The sequence below is a fragment of the Thamnophis elegans genome, chromosome 11, assembly GCF_009769535.1.
Source record: "Thamnophis elegans isolate rThaEle1 chromosome 11, rThaEle1.pri, whole genome shotgun sequence".
Taxonomy (NCBI): domain Eukaryota; kingdom Metazoa; phylum Chordata; class Lepidosauria; order Squamata; family Colubridae; genus Thamnophis; species Thamnophis elegans.
The window spans coordinates 18,677,133-18,696,027 of record NC_045551.1 but is presented as its reverse complement, the minus strand read 5'-3'; the positions used below and the strand labels follow the sequence as shown (position 1 = coordinate 18,696,027).

Sequence of the window (18,895 nt, the reverse complement as noted above, 5' to 3'; positions counted from 1 at the left end):
AGGTGGGGTTGTGAATGATGAGTTGTGTTTTCTTTTTTATTTTTTTTTATTTTTTTTTATTTTTTTTATTTTTTTTTCTTATAGCAAATACCCTGTATATAAGTGATTGTAAAATGGAATGTGAAAATGAATAAAATATATTTTTTTAAAAAAATAATAATCCAATATGTGTCTTTAGAAGAATCTTTGAAAGGAAACCATAATCTTTTTTACCAGGTGCACCTGTGAGAATGGACCGTTTTTACTCCCACTTTTTACTTTCAAACTCAAACCACAAACCACCTAAACAGCAGCTAAATTTATTGTCACAGCAATAAAAATGAGGCAAAATTGGCATTTAACATAACAATTGGAATTTTCTTTTTTCCTTTTCTTTTAACTTTATTTGGTCATTTCCATTACTTATAATTTGAATACAAGATAAGAGGTAATGGTGGGGGGTCCTTTGTGTTCTCAGAGCTTGTTTGTTTTCTTGCAGATATTTCATTATCCAAACTAGGTAACATCATCAGTGCTAGTAAGGAGTGCTGTTACTGTCAGTTTATATTCTGGTGGCATAGATTAACTCTAAGGTTAACTTCAGACCAACAATCAAGTAAACAATCAAATATCCCAATCAAGAAACTGCCAATAGTAAACAGCCCAACCAAAGAATCTCTAAGACCACCGCCACAAATACTTACAGGCAAGCCACCAGAATATAAACTGACAGCAAACTGCACTCATTACTAGCAGTGCTGATATTACTTAGTTTGGGTAATAAAATGTCTGCAAGAAAACAGGCAAACTCAGAGAGCACCAAGGATCCCCCATTTTAATCCTGAGCTACAAATATTTTCCTTTAGAGGAAAAGTATACTTATATGATTTTTACAGAGTGAGAACACATAAAACAATCTAAGAGCAAGATAGGAGGTATGCTATAGCATCTTCCAGTGCCCAACTGAAAATAAAATCCAACCCATATTGTTAACTATTTCTTACTAACTGAAATTGATGTTTATTTTGCATGTTTGTTAGTAAAAATAAACACTTGATCTGGGACAATCATTTGCTTTTGTAAACTGAGTTTTTTATGATCTGTTAAAACTAACTTTGAAATTTGCAAAGTCATACTCTATTTCCCCCAAAATAAACCCCGGATACTAAGCCCAGTCAGGCTTTTGAGCACATGCCCTAAAACAGTGAGGGTTAACCTTTTTGTCGCGTGCTGAACACATGCACATGCCCACACCCATAATGCAATGTGCATGTGTCACCCCCTGCACACCCTTCCCCACCCATGCATTCACGTGCAACCCCCACACATGTGCGGGTGCTAACCTGCCCCCCTGCATATGTGTCCTGATCCCCTTTCACCCTTTTTGGCTTCTAGGTTGGTGCAGGAGGCTTTCTAGGTGCAAAATGGGGTGTCAGGGGGCTTTCGCGGCAGAGACCTGAAGACTAGCTGGCTGGTGGGTGGTGTGCCTGCATGCACAGTGCAGCTGGGCTGGGGCAATGGTTGGCATGCCTGTAGAGAGGGCTCTGCATGCCACCTGTGGTACGTGTGCCATAGGTTTGCAATCACAGCCCTAAAATAATCCCTCCCCTGAAAATAATCCCTCCCCAAAAATATTGTAACACAGCAGGAGCCATGAGGTGACCATGCTTGCCGTCTCCTGTACCTCACAAATAATAAGACCTTCTGGAAAATAAGGCCAAGTGCTTATTTTGGGGGTCAAAAGAAAATAAGACCCTATCTTATTTTCAGGGAAACATGGTAGTAGTGTTGTGGTTACATGTAATGCTGATTAAACTTAATTTCATTTATGAGTAATATATATATATTGGCATTCATATATATATATATATATTAATTAGATTTTTACAACCCCTGGTAAGCCCCAGTTATGGGAGGAAGCTAACTGCTTCCATCATCTGTCCTTCGGCTCGTCACAAGAGTCCATCACGACAGAAACCCAATATTTTTACTGTTGCCTTTGTTATATTTGTGTTTTTTTATTTTATTTGTGCTGATAAATAAATAAAGGGAGACTAGTATAGATCTATTTCAAGCTATTTAGCTCTCATCAGCTAGCCATACCCTTACTGGGATTTGAACCTGGGCTATATGGCATACTAGGCACACTAGGCAGGGATCTTAGCCATTAGGCCACAGGCTCTTATCCGTTTATCAGCGAAGCCAGGGTGAAAGGTATCTATTAGATTTTTACAACCCCTGGTAAGCCCCAATTATGGGAGGAAGCTAACTGCTTCCATCATCTGTCCTTCGGCTCGTCACAAGAGTCCATCACGACAGAAACTCAATATTTTTACTGTGGCCTTTGTTATATTTGTGTTTTTTTTTTATTTGTGCTGATAAATAAATAAAGGGAGACTAGTATAGGTCTATTTCAAGCTATTTAGCTCTCATCAGCTAGCCATACCCTTACTGGGATTTGAACCTGGGCTATATGGCATACTAGGCACACTAGGCAGGGATCTTAGCCATTAGGCCACAGGCTCTTATCCGTTTATCAGCGAAGCCAGGGTGAAAGGTATCTATTAGATTTTTACAGATGATGGAAGCAGTTAGCTTCCTCCCATAATTGGGGCTTACCAGGGGTTGTAAAAATCTAATAGATACCTTTCACCCTGGCTTCGCTGATAAACGGATAAGAGCCTGTGGCCTAATGGCTAAGATCCCTGCCTAGTGTGCCTAGTATGCCATATAGCCCAGGTTCAAATCCCAGTAAGGGTATGGCTAGCTGATGAGAGCTAAATAGCTTGAAATAGATCTATACTAGTCTCCCTTTATTTATTTATCAGCACAAATAAAAAAAAACATTATATATATATATATATATATATATATATATATATATATATATATATATATATATATATATATAATATTATATTTATGCTGAAAAATAAATAAAGGGAGACGAGTATAGATCTATTTCAAGCTATTTAGCTCTCATCAGCTAGCCATACCCTTGCTGGGAATCGAACCTGTGCTCTACTGCCTCCGATTCCCAGCAAGGGTATGGCTAGCTGATGAGAGCTAAATAGCTTGAAATAGATCTATACTAGTCTCCCTTTATTTATTTATCAGCATAAATATAACAAATGTAACAAAAAAGGCAACAGTAAAAAATATTGGGTTTCTGTCTGGATGGTCTCTTGTGAAGAGCCGAAGGACAGAGAATGGAAGTGTGACCTTCCTCCCATATTTGGGCATACCAGGGGTTGTGACTTTAAATAAATAAATACATAAATAAATAAATAAATAAATATGTGTGTGTGTGTGTGTTTATTTGTGCTGATAAATAAATAAAGGGAGACTAGTATAGATCTATTTCAAGCTATTTAGCTCTCATCAGCTAGCCATACCCTTACTGGGATTTGAACCTATATATAAGCTTTTTAAAATCATGTTTAATTCTTCAGATCCTCCTATTATCTTTAATTTATTGTATTTTTATCCATTCTTTGTTTTTATTCTGTATCTAGTTCCTTATTGTTAAAGAGTAGGCTGTCCTAAGTCTAGTTGTTGATTAGAAGCATAAGCAATAACAGCGTGGGAATACCTTACACAGGCATACCCCCCCCACACACACACTTTAGCTCTAAGCTGCATCAATAGTAGAATAACATCAAGATCACAAGAAGTGATAGTATTGCTCTATACCACATTAGTAAGACCACACTTAGATTGTGTCCAGTTCTGCTTGCCACAAAACAAAACAGATTCTGAGACCTTAGAAAGAGTGCAGAAAAGAGATGATAAGGGGTCTTAAGGCAAGCCACATGATGACTGGTTAAGGAACTCTCTAGTCTTACAAAGAAAAGGACTATGGGTGATATGATAGCTGTCTTCTAGTACTTGAGGGGCAGTCATAGAGAAGAGGGGGTTGACCTGAGCAACTGAGGGCAAGGCAAGAAGCAAAGGGTGGAAGCTTGTTCAAGTGAGATCAAATCTGGAAGTAGAGATATTTCTTGACAGTAAGAACAGCAAAGGAACAGCTTACCTCCCAGAGTTGTAGGTGCTTCATTGCTAGAGGTCTTCAAGAAAAGACTGGACAGCAGAGGGTTGGACTGGAAAAGATCCAAGGTCCTTTCCAGTCCTATAAATTTATGATTCTATAAATATGTTATATGTTGAAGTTTTAGCAATTCTATATCAGTACTCTGAGAGCCAGTTTAGTGTAGTGATTAAAGCATTAGGCTAGAAACCAAGATATGGTGAGTTCTAATCCCCCTTGGACACAAAGTTAGGTGACCTTGGCCCAAAGGTGCTTTTTCAAGAGGTAACTGGACTTTCTTTATTTTCCTTGAAGACATTTAACTTCTCATCCAAGAAGCTGAACTGAAAACTGAAGAAGCTTCTTGAATGAGAAGCAAAACTGTTTAGTCCTCAGACTTATGAATGACAGCTCGGCAACAGCCAGGCGCGCCGGAACCAATCAGGTGCGACCTGCTGTGCGCGGGCTGTCAAACGTGCGGCTATTGGTCTCCCTGCTTGACAGCTCTGTATAAATAGCTTTCAAGCAGGGTGGGGGTGCCGGTCTATTTCTCTCTCGCTTGTGAATGCCCTGTTAATAAACAGTTGTGTTTAACCTACCTCAGTCGCCTCCTGCCTCATCCTTCTAGGGGATTTAACACTGGCGACGAGCTGGTGGGATTCAGGCTCTGAGCTACAACCTACAGAGGCAAACAAGCTTAGTCTGTTAGGCGCTCCGCACTTCCTGAAAATTCTAACAGCATCTAGCTATAAGTTCTAACAGCGTCTAGCTATGGCTGCAATGCCTCTGTTTGCTCCGTTCGAGACTGCCGGGGAATCTTGGGCCACCTTCCTGGAGCGTTTTGAATGCTTCCTTATAGCTAATAACCGGCAGGGGTATTTGCAGGCTCGGAAGTGCAGCTTCTTCCTCAGTGCCTGCGGCCCTGAGATGTTCGGGACGGCCTGCTCCTTCGCAGCCCTGAGACCTGTTTACGAGCTTAGCTGGGACAAGCTCATGGAGGGGCTAAAGAATCACTATGCCCCAACTCCCTCTAAGATCACATGCCGGTATGCCTTCTGCCGGTGTGTCCAAAAAGAATCTGAATCTATCAGCCAGTTCCTCCAGTTGCTACAGGTTGCCGCCATCCAGTGCGAATTCCCCGATCTGGAGGACAACTTGGTAGAGAAATTTGTCTGCGGGGTGAAGGACATCCGCCTCAAGTGGCGCCTACTCTCCGGGGCAGACATCACCTTGCCACAGGCGGTCGATGAGGCTAGAGCCGCGGAACTCTGAGCAGTCAACTGTGGAGATGGCCAGCTACCTGCTTCCGTTGCCTGCATCACCCTCTCTGCCTCCTCTGCCTTCTCCGCAATCAACCTGCCTGATCGACGAGCTGCCCCCTTGCTGGACCCGATCTATGAGGAACAGGTCGACCGCCTCCGAGCCATTCCCCAGCGGCAACAGCGTCCACAAGCCCGAGCCGCTCCGGCGGCAATCATGCCCGGGCATCTTGCCCCTTCAAAGCTTCGATGTGCCACCGTTGCGGCAAGAAAGGGCACCTGGCGCAAGTCTGCCGGGCCACCCTGCCACCTCCAGCTGAGTCTGAACCATCTCTACCAGCCTATGGTCCACCTGCACTACCCAAGAACCAGCTGCCAGCAGACCCGCCACACTGACTTCTTCACCTTGGGAGAAGACCTTCCTGCCACCCCTGCAGTGTCGGTCAGCCAAGCCACGGCTGGTACGAAGAAAATCACTGTCACGGTCTCCATCAAGGGGTCCCCCGCCTCATGGAGGTGGACTCGGGGTCCTCCCGGTCTCTCCTATCATGGGCCACTTTCACCCGCCTGTGCCCAGGAGTCCCCAAAGTGCAGCTGTCTCCTCTGGACACCGCGCTCAGAGACTACCAGGGGACTCATATTCCTACCCTGGGCTGCTATGGGGTGCGGGTGGAGTACGGGGGAAAATGCTGTTTCCTACAGGTCTTGGTGGTACAGAAGCCTCTGCCGGCTCTCTTGGGCCTGGATTGGTTTACCCCATTGGGCTTATCCTTCTCTGGGGTGCATTTTGTGGTGGACACGCCCCCTGGCATCGCGGCCATCCTAGCGGACTATGCCGATGTCTTTAATGGTGAGCTGGGGAGGTATAAAGGGACCCCTATTTCCCTCAACCTAGACCCCCAGGTTGCCCCCATCAGGCTGAAGGCCCGCAGGGTGCCTTTTGCCTTGAGGCCTAAGGTTAATGCCAAACTGGATAAGTTGTTGGTGCAGGGGATCCTGGAGCCCGTCGACCACTCATGCTGGGACACCCCAATAGTGGTCCTCGTGAAGGTCGACAGGTCCATCAGGATATGTGCTGACTATAAGTGGACCATCAACCTTGGCCTCCAGGCAAACCCCTATCCAGTCCCTGTGGTGCAGCACCTGCTCCATTCCTTGGGGCGGGGCTGCATTTTTGCCAAACTGGATATGGCGCAGGCCTACCAGCAGCTCCCAGTGGATGACGATGCGGCGGCTCCCCAGATCATTGTCACCCACCGCGGGGCTTTCCGCTGTTGCCGCCTACAATTCGGCGTCTCCGTTGCCCTGGGGATCTTCCAGAGCCTCATGGAGCGCCTGCTCCATGGGCTTCCTGGCATTGTCCTGTACTTCGATGATGTCCTGATCGCTGCAACCAGCTGCTCAGGGCTCATCGAAGTACTTCAGAAGGTCCTCGACCGTTTTAGGGGCGCGGGTCTCAAATTAAAGCTCAGCAAATGTTCTTTTGCTGGGCCTAAGGTGGAATTCCTGGGCTTCATGATTGATGCCCAGGGAATCCACCCCACCCCCTCTAAAGTAGCTGCCATTAAGAATGCCCCTGCGCCCACTTCCAAGGCGGAGCTGCAAGCGTTCCTCGGCCTTTTAAACTTCTACGCGCCTTTTCTCCCTCACAAGGCGTCACTAGCCGAGCCGCTGCATCAGTTGCTTGACCCATCCGCGGCCTGGCAATGGGGCAGCCACAAAGCACATGCGTTCGCGGCTGTCAAAGCCATGCTGACATCAGAGGCAGTCTTAGTGCAGTATAGTGACAAGATGCCTCTGACGTTAGCCTGTGACGCCTCCCCTGTGGGTTTGGGGGCGGTCCTGAGCCATGTTCTGCCCAATGGCTCAGAGGCCCCCATTGCTTTTTACTCCCAGACACTTTCCTCACCCGAGAGGAACTACAGCCAGATCGACAAGGAGGCTCTGGCTGCGGTGTCCGGGGTTAAGAAGTTCGACGATTACTTGTATGGTCAGCACTTTACCCTCTACAGTGACCATAAGCCACTCCTTGGGCTTTTGGCTGGTGATAGGCTGACCCCCCCCATCCTGTCTCCCAGGATGACCCATTGGATGGAGTTTCTCGCAGCGTATTCCTACACGCTGAGATACCATCCGGGCAAGCAGCTAGGGCATGCTGATGCCCTCAGCCACTGCCTCCTTCCCTGCGCTGACCCGCAGCCGGTCCCATGTCTGTCTGTCCTCTCCATCGCTGAGTGGGACCTTCCCCTCACTGCCACTGATGTGGCCGCCCACTCAAAAGCTGACCCTGTCCTCTCCCAGGTCATGGCATGGGTCCTGAGGGGCTGGCCTACAGGGGGTGTCTCTCCAGAGTGCTGCCCCTTTAAAACTCATCAGCTGGAGCTGTCACTCCACTGCGGTTGCCTTTTGTGGGGTGACCGGGTGGTCATCCTTCCTGCCCTCTGCTGCCAGGTCCTCCAGTGTCTCCATGCAGACCACCCCGGGGTGGCGTGCATGAAAGCGCTGGCCCGGAGTTATGTCTGGTGGCCCTGCCTGGATGACGACATCGAGGCCTGGGTAGGGAGGTGCAAGCCCTGCCAGGTGTCCTGCCCCGCTCCCCCCTCCGCCTCCTCTCGGGAGTGGGAGGTGCCTCGTGGGCCCTGGTCCCGCCTTCACCTTGATTTTGTGGGTCCCTTCCACGGCCAGGTATTTCTGGTCGCTGTGGATGCCTACTCTCGCTGGGTGGAGTTGGTGCTCATGCGCTCCACCACCGGGAAGAATATGGTGCGGGCCTTGGGGCGCTTGTTCTCCACCCACGGGTTGCCGGACATCGTAGCGTCTGACAACGGCCCGCAATTCTCTTCCATAGTCTTCCAGGCTTTCCTGGCTGCCCAACGGATCCGCCATGCGCCGGTCGCCCCTTACCATCCGGCCAGAAATGGCCGGGCGGAAAGGGCGGTCCGCTTGGCCAAGGAGGCTTTGGGCCACTTGGACCGTGGCGACTGGCAGGCAAGGGTGGATGCTTACCTGCTGGCTCAGCACTCCGTTCCTTGCCCCCTCAAGCAGCAAAGCCCCGTGGAGCTGTTGATGGGTCGGCGCCTGAGGACCACCCTCAATAGACTACACCCCCTCTATTCAGGAATTCAGCCTGGCAACCTGGGGCACCCCTCCCATTCTTTTGAGGTGGGGATCTGGTGTGGGCCAGGAACTACTCAGGGGACTGCCACCGTCACCGATGTAACCGGCTCCTGTTCCTACAGGGTCCACCTACCCAATGGCTGTGAGTGGTGGCGCCACCTGGATCAACTGAGGCACCGCCACCCTCCAGAGACCTCCAATCCATCTGAACGCAGAGGCCAGCCGCCGACGTCTTGCAGCCAGCCCTGGATCCGCCGCTGTTCTTGCAAGACTCTCCAGCAATGGCCTTCCCCAAGTCACTCAGCACCTTATTGCTGCTGCTCAATCCGCTCTCGCTCACCCTGGTTCCGCCCAGTTAGGCCTTCCATTGTCAGGCCTTCCCAACCCCCTGGCTGCCTACCAGCCTATTCAAACAAACCCGCCAGCCCAAGCCGTGCCCCCTCTGCCCGGCCTACCTTTTCCGAGGATTCCGCCTCCTGGTCTAAGCCGCAGTGACGTCACCCGGAGCTCCACTCCCTCTAGGGAGGAGCTACTATGGGGACGTCTTACCTCTCCAGCGCCGCCTCTTCAACTGAGGCGTTCTGGGCGTGTCCGCCGTCCGCCCGCTTACCTGCAAGAGTACGCATGCGCCACTTTCGATGCATGCACCCTCGCTGGGGGGAAGAGGTGTTTAGTCCTCGGACTTACGAATGACAGCTTGGCAACAGCCAGGCGCGCCGGAACCAATCAGGCGCGACCTGCTGTGCACGGGCTGTCAAACGTGCGGCTATTGGTCTCCCTGCTTGACAGCTCCGTATAAATAGCTGTCAAACAGGGAGGGGGTGCCGGTCTACTTCTCTCTTGCTTGTGAATGCCCTGTTAATAAACGGTTGTGTTTAACTTACCTCAGACACCTCCTGCCTCATCCTTCTAGGGGATTTAACAAAAACATCTTCAAAGAAAACAAAGAAAGTCCTATTGATCCACACTTATGGATCAAAAAGTGACTTATGAGCATTTTGCAGTTACAATTTTTGTAGCATCTCCCTGATCATGTGACCAAAATTCAGTTGGCAACTGGTTCATACAAACCATTGCTGTGTTCCAAGGTAATGTAATCATCTTTTGCAAACTTTTGACAAGCAAAGTAAATGGGGAATCCAGATTCATTTAACAACCGGGTTATTAAATTATCAACTGCAGTGATTCACTTAACAACTGTGGCAAAAAGGTCATAAAATGGGTAAAACTCATTTAACAAGTGTCTCACTTAGCAACAGAAATTTTATGCTCAATTGTGGTCATATGTTTAGGACTAGCCGTAATCATGTAAGGTGAACTAAAAGTTGGAGAAACATCCTAGAATAGGGAATAGCAAACCATTTCCATGTTGAAGCTAAAAAGTAATATGGATATGTTGTGAAGTCATCAGAAATCCTTACTGACCCAAAGAAATAGAACAGAACAGAACAGAGCTGGAAGAGATTTTGGATGTCTTCTAGTCCAGCCCCCTGGCTCAAGTAGGAGAACCTATACTTTTTAAGAAGTACCTATCTATCTATCTATCTATCTATCTATCTATCTATCTATCTATCTATCATCTACCTATTTATTTATTTATTTCATCAAGCATGTATAGGATATATATGTATAAACATAATTTTGGATACATGAAATAGATACGAATAAAAAGAAACACAAGGACAGGGACAGTAGGCAAGTTGGTGCGCTTATGCATGCCCCTTACAGACCAGAGGTGGGTTCTTCCTGGTACAGTATGGTACGCCAGAAGAGGTAGTGAAAATCTGGTGTACTGAATAGGACCGGGAGTAATAGTGGCCTGGCCACGCCCCTGAACCTGTTCTCCCATCAGAAGCGTCATCAGAAGCTTTTTTTCTAAAGATTTTTTCCCCCTGCCAGTTCAGGCAAGGGGGAAAAAGCTTTAAAAATAAAGGAGAGAGATGGGGGGGGGGACAAAGGGAAGGGAGAAAGAAAAAGAAAGAAAGAAAGAAAGAAAGAAAGAAAGAAAGAAAGAAAGAAAGAAAGAAAGAAAGAAAGACGGGGGTATGACGGGGGCTACAGGGCTAGCTATTACCCGGGAAGGAGGGCTCGCTACGTCACAGCGATCCCTCGTTCTGGCCCTGTAAGCTCAACTCAAGGACCAGGTGGCAGAAGAAGCCAGGGCCCTGATCTCAGACTGCTGTTGCTAAATGCCAGGTCTGTGATCCAGAAATCTCCCCTTGTCCGGGACTTAATACTTGACAAGGGGGTATACCTGGCATGTATTACTGAGACCTGGCTGGGCCATGAGGGAGGAATCCCCCTCTCCGAAATGTGCCCAGAAGGGTTTCAGGTGCTCCATCAACCACGACACCAGAAAGGGGTGGGGGAGTGGCGATTATTATCTGAGAATCTTTAGCGCCTCGCAGGAGCCCTGCTCTGGAGATTGTTGGGTGTGAGTCCCTTCTTTTGCAGTTGAACCTATGGGTTCAAGTGGGCTTGTTGTTGGCGTACCTATCTCCTAGCTGCATCACAACAGCCCTGCCTGCGCTCCTGGAGTCAGTAGCCAAGTTGGCGATTGAGTTCCCCAGACTGTTAGTACTGGGGGACTTTAATCTGCCGTCCTTAGGTGAACGCTCTGATGGGGCCCAGGAGTTCATGGCTTCCATGACAGCCATGGACTTGACCCAAGTAATTCAGGGTCCGACTCATAGAGCGGGACACACGCTCGACCTAGGGTTTCTCTCGGGGCAGTGGAGACGTGATCTCGAGTTAAGGGAAATAGACATCTCGCCCTTGTCATGGTCGGATCACTTCCTGTTGAGGCTTGATTTTTGGAAGCTACTCCCCCACTGCAGGGAGGTGGAACAGATTAAGTTGTTCTGCCCCAGACACCTGATGGACCCGTTGGGATTTCAGAAGGAGCTTGGGGAGATACCTGACTCTCTTGCCCGCAATCCAGCAGAGTCCCTGGGGCCCTGGATCAGATTGCGCCTTTGTGGCCTCTCCGCAGCAGTGGATCCAGGAGGGCTCCTTGGCTTACTGAGGAACACCTAGAGTGACGCTGGAGGGCCAGTAACTCCGAATCCAACTAAACACTGCTAAGAGTCTTTATTAGGACTTATCTAGTGGTGGTACGGGTGGCAAAATGTGCGCATTTTTCCACTCTCATTGCGTCCACAGAATCTCGCCCAGCCGCCCTGTTTAGGATAACCCGTTCCCTCCTGAATGGGGGAAAACAGGGGATGCCTTGCAGGGTCAAGCTGAGGAGTTTGCTCAGTTTCTGTCAGACAAAATCGCTCAGATTCGGACAGACCTGGACTCCATTTGGACAGAACCAGCAGAGATGCCGAGGGAGGGTCTTGTTCAGACTTTCTGGAATGAGTTCCAGCTTGTCACCCCTGATGAAGTGGACAAGGCCATGGGAGCGATGAGTGCCTCCACCTGTTTACTGGATCCGTGCCCGTCCTGGCTGGTTTTGACCAGCAGGGAAGTAACACGAGGCTGGCTCCAGAGAATCACGAACGCCTCCTTGTTGGCGGGATCCTTTCCATGGCCTCTTAAGGAGGCAGTGATGAGACCCCTCCTCAAGAAGCCTTCTCTGGAGCCAGCTATTTTTAAAAACTATTGTCCAGTCTCCACCCTCCCTTTCTTAGGGAAGGTTGTTGAGAAGGTGGTGGCCCTCCAACTCCGACAGACCTTGGATGAAGCAGATTATCTAGACCCTTTTCAGTCTGGTTTCAGGCCTGGTTACTCCACCGAAACCACTTTGGTCGCACTGACCAATGATCTCTGGCGGGCCAAGCACAGAGGGCATTCCTCTGTCCTTGTACTCCTTGACCTCTCAGCGGCCTTCGATACCATCGACCATGGTATCCTTCTGCGATGGCTGGAAGAGGTGGGAGTGGGAGGCACCGTTTTATGGTGGTTCTCCTCTTACCTCTCCGACAGGTCACAGTCGGTATTGGTCGGAGGACAGAGGTCGACTCCTAGGCCCCTCAATTATGGGGTGCCGCAGGGGTTGGTCCTGTCCCCCCTCCTATTTAACATCTACATGAAGCCACTGGGCGAGATCATTCGCTGGCACGGGATTAAATACCACCAGTATGCGGATGATACTCAGTTGTATCTGTCTGCCCCGTGGCAACTCAGTGAAGCGGTGGAAATGATGTGCCAGTGCCTGGAAGCTGTTAGGGTCTGGATGGGAGTGAACAAACTCGCACTCAATCCTGACAAGACTGAATGGCTGTGGATGTTGCCCCCTATGGACAGTCCATCCAGTCTGTCCTTAACCCTGGGGGGAGAAAAATTGCCCCCTCAGAGAGGGTTCGCAACTTGGGGGTCCTCCTGGACCCACAGCTGACTTTGGAACACCACCTGTCGGCTGTGACCAGGGGGGGCTTTGCCCAGGTTCGCCTGGTGCACCAGTTGCGGCCCTATTTGGACCGGGAGGCACTTCAGACAGTCACTCATGCCCTCGTCATCTCAAGACTGGATTACTGTAATGCGCTCTACTTGGGGCTGCCCCTGAAAAGTGTTCGGAGACTGCAATTAGTCCAGAATGCAGCCACGTGAGCGATACTGGGTGTGCCAAGGTACACCCATATCACACCTATCCTCCGCAAGCTGCACTGGCTGCCCATTGGTCTTCAAGCACGATTCAAGGTGCTGGTTATCACCTTTAAAGCCCTACATGGCCTAGGACCCGGATACCTGCAAGGCCATCTTCTGCCACATACTTCCCTTAGATCAATAAGATAGCACAGGATGGACCTTCTCCAGGTGCCTTCAGTGGGACAATGCCGGCTGATGACGCCTAGGAGTAGGGCCTTCTCTGTTGCCGCTCCGGCCCTATGGAATGAGCTGCCCCCAGAGATCCGGGCCTTGCCCACTCTCATGGCCTTTTGCAAAGCCATTAAAACCTGGCTTTTCCAGCAGGCCTGGGGCTGTTGACCTCTTGATTGAGGTCCAGCCCCCTTTTGATTGGGTGTTTGTTGTGTTCCTTTTTTAAACTTTGTTGTGTCCCATTGTTTTTAAAAATTCTTTTAATTTTTTTCATTTCTGTAAGCCGCCCGGAGTCCCTCGGGATTGGGCGGCATAGAAATTCAATAAATGAAATGAAATGAAATGAAATGAAATGAAATGAAATGAAATGAAAGAAAGAAAGAAAGAAAGAAAGAAAGAAAGAAAGAAAGAAACTCACTTTTCAGCCAGGAGACTCAGTAAAGGAGAAAAACAAATGCTGTCACTTTAGAAATAGAGAATCGTCTACAAGGTCGTGTCCACCCAGCTTGTATTTTGTGTTCTGATTTTTTTGCCAATGTGTGAGATAGAGCATTTGTTGGTTGAGATTTGAAGTCGCCAATTGTTTCAGATTTCAGATTTCAGATTTAGTTTATTTGTATGCCGCCCTTCTCCGGGAGGGACTCAGGGCGGCGAACAACTCAAAAGGGGAGAGGGAACATAGAACACAATACACATGATTAAAATAAACAAGAATCATACAGCCATACAGGTCGAGAGTTTGACCATTCTGACACATAGTCAAGGTCTTTTTGAAGGGTAGCAGCATTGCCAGTGGTGTTAAATAGTTTTACATTGTCAAAGGTCATTTATGTAAAGAGTGTTGGTCCTAAAATGTTGCCTTGGGGGAAACCGCTGTTAACTGGTGCAGGATTTGATAGGGCGCTCCCTATTTTGACCACTTGTCTGTTTGACAGGAATGCAGCTATCCAATTATGCAGGGGTCCAGAGATGCCATAAGACTTTAGTTTTAGAAGTAGTTTATCATATACCACTGAATCAAAAGCTTTACAGAAGTCTATGTAAATTGTGTCAATTGCTTTGACTTGATCAAGTTGTGTAGTCCATAAGTTTTTGCAGTGTAGGAATTGTAGATTACAGGATATTTTTTTCCTGAAACCAAATTGCTTGTTAGGGAGTAGGTTGTTCATTTATTTATTTGTAAAATTTATATGCCGCCCAATCCCGAAGGACTCCACTAAGTGGAGGGTAATAGATTGGTTTATGATTGATTCCATGTCTTTGCAAGTGACTCAACATAAAGAAATTGGTCTGTCATTTTCAACTAGACTGGGGTCTCCCTTTTTGAAGATAGGGATGACTGTGGCTAGTGACCATAGGTTGGGAAAGGAGCTTGTCCTGAAAAGTTTTTCAAAGATTATGCTTAGAGGTTCTGCTATGGCAGTGGAAAGCTTTTTTAAAAAAGTAGGCACATAGTCCATCAGGTCCAATAGATAGAGATTGTTTTAGGCTGTGTAGTGCCTTTTCAACATTATCTTCTGTAAAAATCGATTTGTGTTACATCGTTGTAATTATTTGTGGTACAACTAAGAAATATTGGGCATGAGCCATTGCTGTTTACAAAGACAGACCCAAATAATGTGTTAAAGAGGTTGACTTTAATGGCTTCATCATTACAATCTTTGTCATTAGGTCCTTTTAGGGGTGGGATGGATCTCAAGTCTTTAAGTTGGTTGTTAACAAAATTATAGAAGGTGCTGTTCGATTTCATGCGTAGAAGGTTTTCCTCTTGTTTGCTGTGATAATTAGTTCATTCAATCTTTATCTGGTGGCATAAGTTTTTGTAGCAGCTTTTTAAAAAAATTATTTACAAACATGTAAAATACACATACACAAAACTTAGACATACACCACATTTACACAATACAATACGAACAAGAGCTTCCTGTTCTTTCTAATAGCAATTGCCAATCAATATCGCTCACCTTATATTATTTCCCTTTCTATTATATTTCATTTGTATTTCACCATTCTTAACCCTCTTATCTTACTCCTCTGCCTGCTATATTGGCTGATTACCTCTAGTAAGTTTAAACCACTTGGATACATATATATGTGTTAATTCTCCTTAACTACTATTTTTGGACTTTGTTGTCTTCCTTCATTGATCCTTGTTTCTTTCCTCCATCCACCTATACCATTTATTCCATATCTGGTAGTATTCTGTTTTTTCTTTTCCCTCAATTTCTTTTGTTAATTTAATTAAATGTTTTTGAAAGTATTTATGCATTTTATTTTTATCATCCATTAGGAATGTATGCCAACCTGCCTGCAAATCATGCCTTCTAAAGTCAAAATTCTTTTATTCTTTAGCTCTATCCAATCTTTCACCCATGTTATTGTTACTGCTAATGTGTATAATTCCCAATTTGGTAATGCTAAGCCTCCCCTCTCCTTGCTATCTTACATTGACTTTAGTTTAATCCTCGCTTTTTGTCCTTGCCAAATGAACCTAGCAGTTATTTTGTTTAATTCTTGAAAGAAAGTTTTACCCGGGTTAATAGGTGCGGCTTGCAACAAGCATAAATTCTTGGCAAAATATTCATTTGGACTGTGGCTATACATCCTATTAGTGATAGCTGAATATTTTTTCAGCTTTATAAATCTTTCTTTATTTGTGTCACTAGTTTATTATAATTATCATCCTTAATTGTGGAACATTTTGCAGACACCCATATCCCCAAATATTTCACTTTCTTAGTTATTTTCATTCTAGTTGCTAATTCCAGTTCCTCTTCTTGCTTTTTTGTCATATTCTTAGTTATCATTTTTGTATTGCCTTTATTTATTTTTAATCCTGCCACTTCACCATATTCTTCTAATTTTTTAATTAATTTCAGACTGGATTCTAATGGAATTTCTAGAATAAAAACTAAGTCATCGGCATAAGCTTGGACCTTATATTCTTCGTTTTTGAGTCTCAAACCTTTTATTCCCTGATCCTTCCTAATTTCATTTAATAAAATTTCCAGGGTTAATATAACAGCAAACTCCCTTTTTTATTTCGATCTTCTCTGTTAGTACTCCATTCATCAGAACTTTGGTTTTCTGACTGTTATAAAGTTTTTCTATCATTTTTGTAAATTTTCCTCCGAATTTCATCCTGTCTAATAGTGTTATTGTAAATTTGCAAATTATTACATTGTCGAATGCTTTTTGTGCATAAAGGAAAACCAGTACCATTTGTTTTTCTGGATGTGCCTCATAATATTCTATTATGTCTAGGATGACTCTTGTATTATTTTGAATATGTCTATGAGGTAAAAATCCATTTTGGTCTAGGTGCATTTCTTCATTTAAAACCTGTTTAATTCTTCCTGCCATAATTGCTGCAAATATTTTATAATCGGAATTTAGTAATGAAATTGGTCTGTAGTTTTGAATTTCTTGTAGATTGGTTTCTTCTTTTGGGATTAGCGATATTATTGCTTCCGTCCATGATTCAGGCATCTTGGCTTTTCCTAAAACTTTGTTAAACATTTCCACTCCTAGTTCTTCTAATATTATTTTATTTGATTTGTATAGCTCCACCAGTATTCCGTCTGGTCCTGGGGTTTCATTATTTTTTTTGTTTTTCAGGACTAATTCTACTTTGGCTAATGTTATTGGCCTGTTTATCGCCTCCCTTTATTCTTTTCAGATTGGTATTATCTTTTCTGTGTTTAAATAATGTTTTATCTTGATTTCCTCCATACTATTTGCACATATAGTTTTGCGAAGTATTTATGAATAATATGCTTCTTTTCTTCTGCTTTGTACTGAATTCTTCCCTCATCATCTTTTAATTGGTATATCATCCTTTTTTCTCTTTCATTCTTCAATCTGTGTGCCAGCCATCGTCCAGGTTTGTTGGCTTATTCAAAGTAATTTTGTCTGGCCGCTTTAATTTTCTGTGCTAATTCCTTTTGAGTTATTAAGTTGATCTTATGTTTTATCATCTCTCTTTTTTCTTTTTTAATTTTATTCTTTGGGTCTTTCTGTAGTTCAGCTTCAGCTTCCATAAGTTCTTTTTGCATACAATCTTGTTGCTCTTTTTGTTTTCTAGTTTTTTCTCACCATGTAGGCAATCTACATCTCTTGTGTATGCTTTCTTAGTGTCCCAGAGATTTTGAATTGAGGTGTCTTCTTTTTTATTTATTCTAAAAAATAGTTTTAATTCTTTCTCCAGCATTTGAGTGTATTCTATTTCATTTACAATATTTGAATTCATCATCCATCTTTTTTTTCTTCTTTGACCTTTCCATCCTAATTTTATTGGATTATGATCTGCTCACTCATTTGATTCTATTTCAATTTCATCTAATTGATTACATAGACCAGATGAAATCTAAGCCATGTCGATTCTTGATAGAGACGGGTGGTGGTGGTTTCGAATAAAAGGTATATTGCTTTCTTGTTTTGTGCCTTTCTCTCCAAATATCATGTAATTTATATTCCATTGCCATCTCAAAAAAAGGGTTAAAACTGAAGGTAGATATAACCTGTATACAGGAAATCCATATTAAAAGGAAACATAGGAATTCACTGGAAAACAAAAAACTAGGGAAATTATATACAGCACTGGCAGATAAAAAAGAGGGATAGCAACCTATATAAAGGAAAAAATAAACTCCAAAGCAGTCTACTCTGATGAAGAAGGCAGGATGCTAATGATTGAATTAGAGACAACAGAAAAACCGATATTATTAATAGTCATATATGCACCAAATCAGAAACAAGAGGAATTCTATAGGAAATTACATAACAAAATAAAAGAATTAACATAAGACTAATTCTCAATACATTAGAATACCTGGAAAAGAACAACCAAATTCCTGCTGCGCTTATATTTTTAGATGCTGAAAAAGCCTTTGATCGAGTGAATTGGCAATTCCTGCTGAAAATATTGCAAAAAATGCAAATAGGAGAGCACTTTTTACAATCAATTAAAGCAATATATCAGGAACAAACAGCTCAAATCATAATTAATGGGCGTCTAACAGATTCATTTAAAATTGAGAAAGGTACAAGGCAGGGTTGTCCCTTATCCCCATTATTGTTTATTATAACTTTGGAACTATTGTTGAATAAAATACGGGGTTCAGGGGACTTACAGGGAATCAGGATTAGGCAGCAAGAATATAGAGTACGTGCCTTTGTGGATGATTTGGTTATAACATTAACCCAACCACAGGTATGTAGTAAGGTTTTAATGAATATGATTAATCAATATGGTCAAGTGTCAGGATTTAAAATAAACTTAGGGAAAACAAAGATACTAGCTATAAATATGAATACTAAACAAAGGGAAGAACTAGAAGGAATGACAAGATGTGAAATAGTTAAAAAGGTCAAATATTTAGGAGTTTATATCTCAATCTCAAACAGGAAGTTATACAAGTATAATTATGAACCACTATGGCGTAGTATACAGACAAGAGATGAAAAAATGGGAGAAATTACAGTTATCTTTGCTGGGAAGAATAGCAGCAGTGAAAATGAATATTCTACCTAAATTTTTATTTCTTTTTCAAATGTTACCAATACTTAAAAAAGATGCAAGCCTGCTAGAATGGCAAAAGGGTATTAATAAATTTGTATGGGCAGGGAAGAAGCCGAGAGTAAAACTAAAAATAATGCAAGATGTGCATGAAAGAGAAGGTTTGAAATTACCCAATGTAAAACTATATTATGATGCAGTAGTTTTATCTGTAATTAGTGACTGGATTAA

General features: G+C 44.5%; 1 protein-coding gene across 5 annotated transcripts in view; it reads left to right on the top strand.

The window, feature by feature from the left end:
• CNKSR2 (connector enhancer of kinase suppressor of Ras 2) overlaps positions 1 to 18,895 on the top strand; it is a 296,044-nt gene that overhangs the window by 260,429 nt on the left and 16,720 nt on the right. The gene's annotated exons all lie outside the window — the stretch shown is intronic.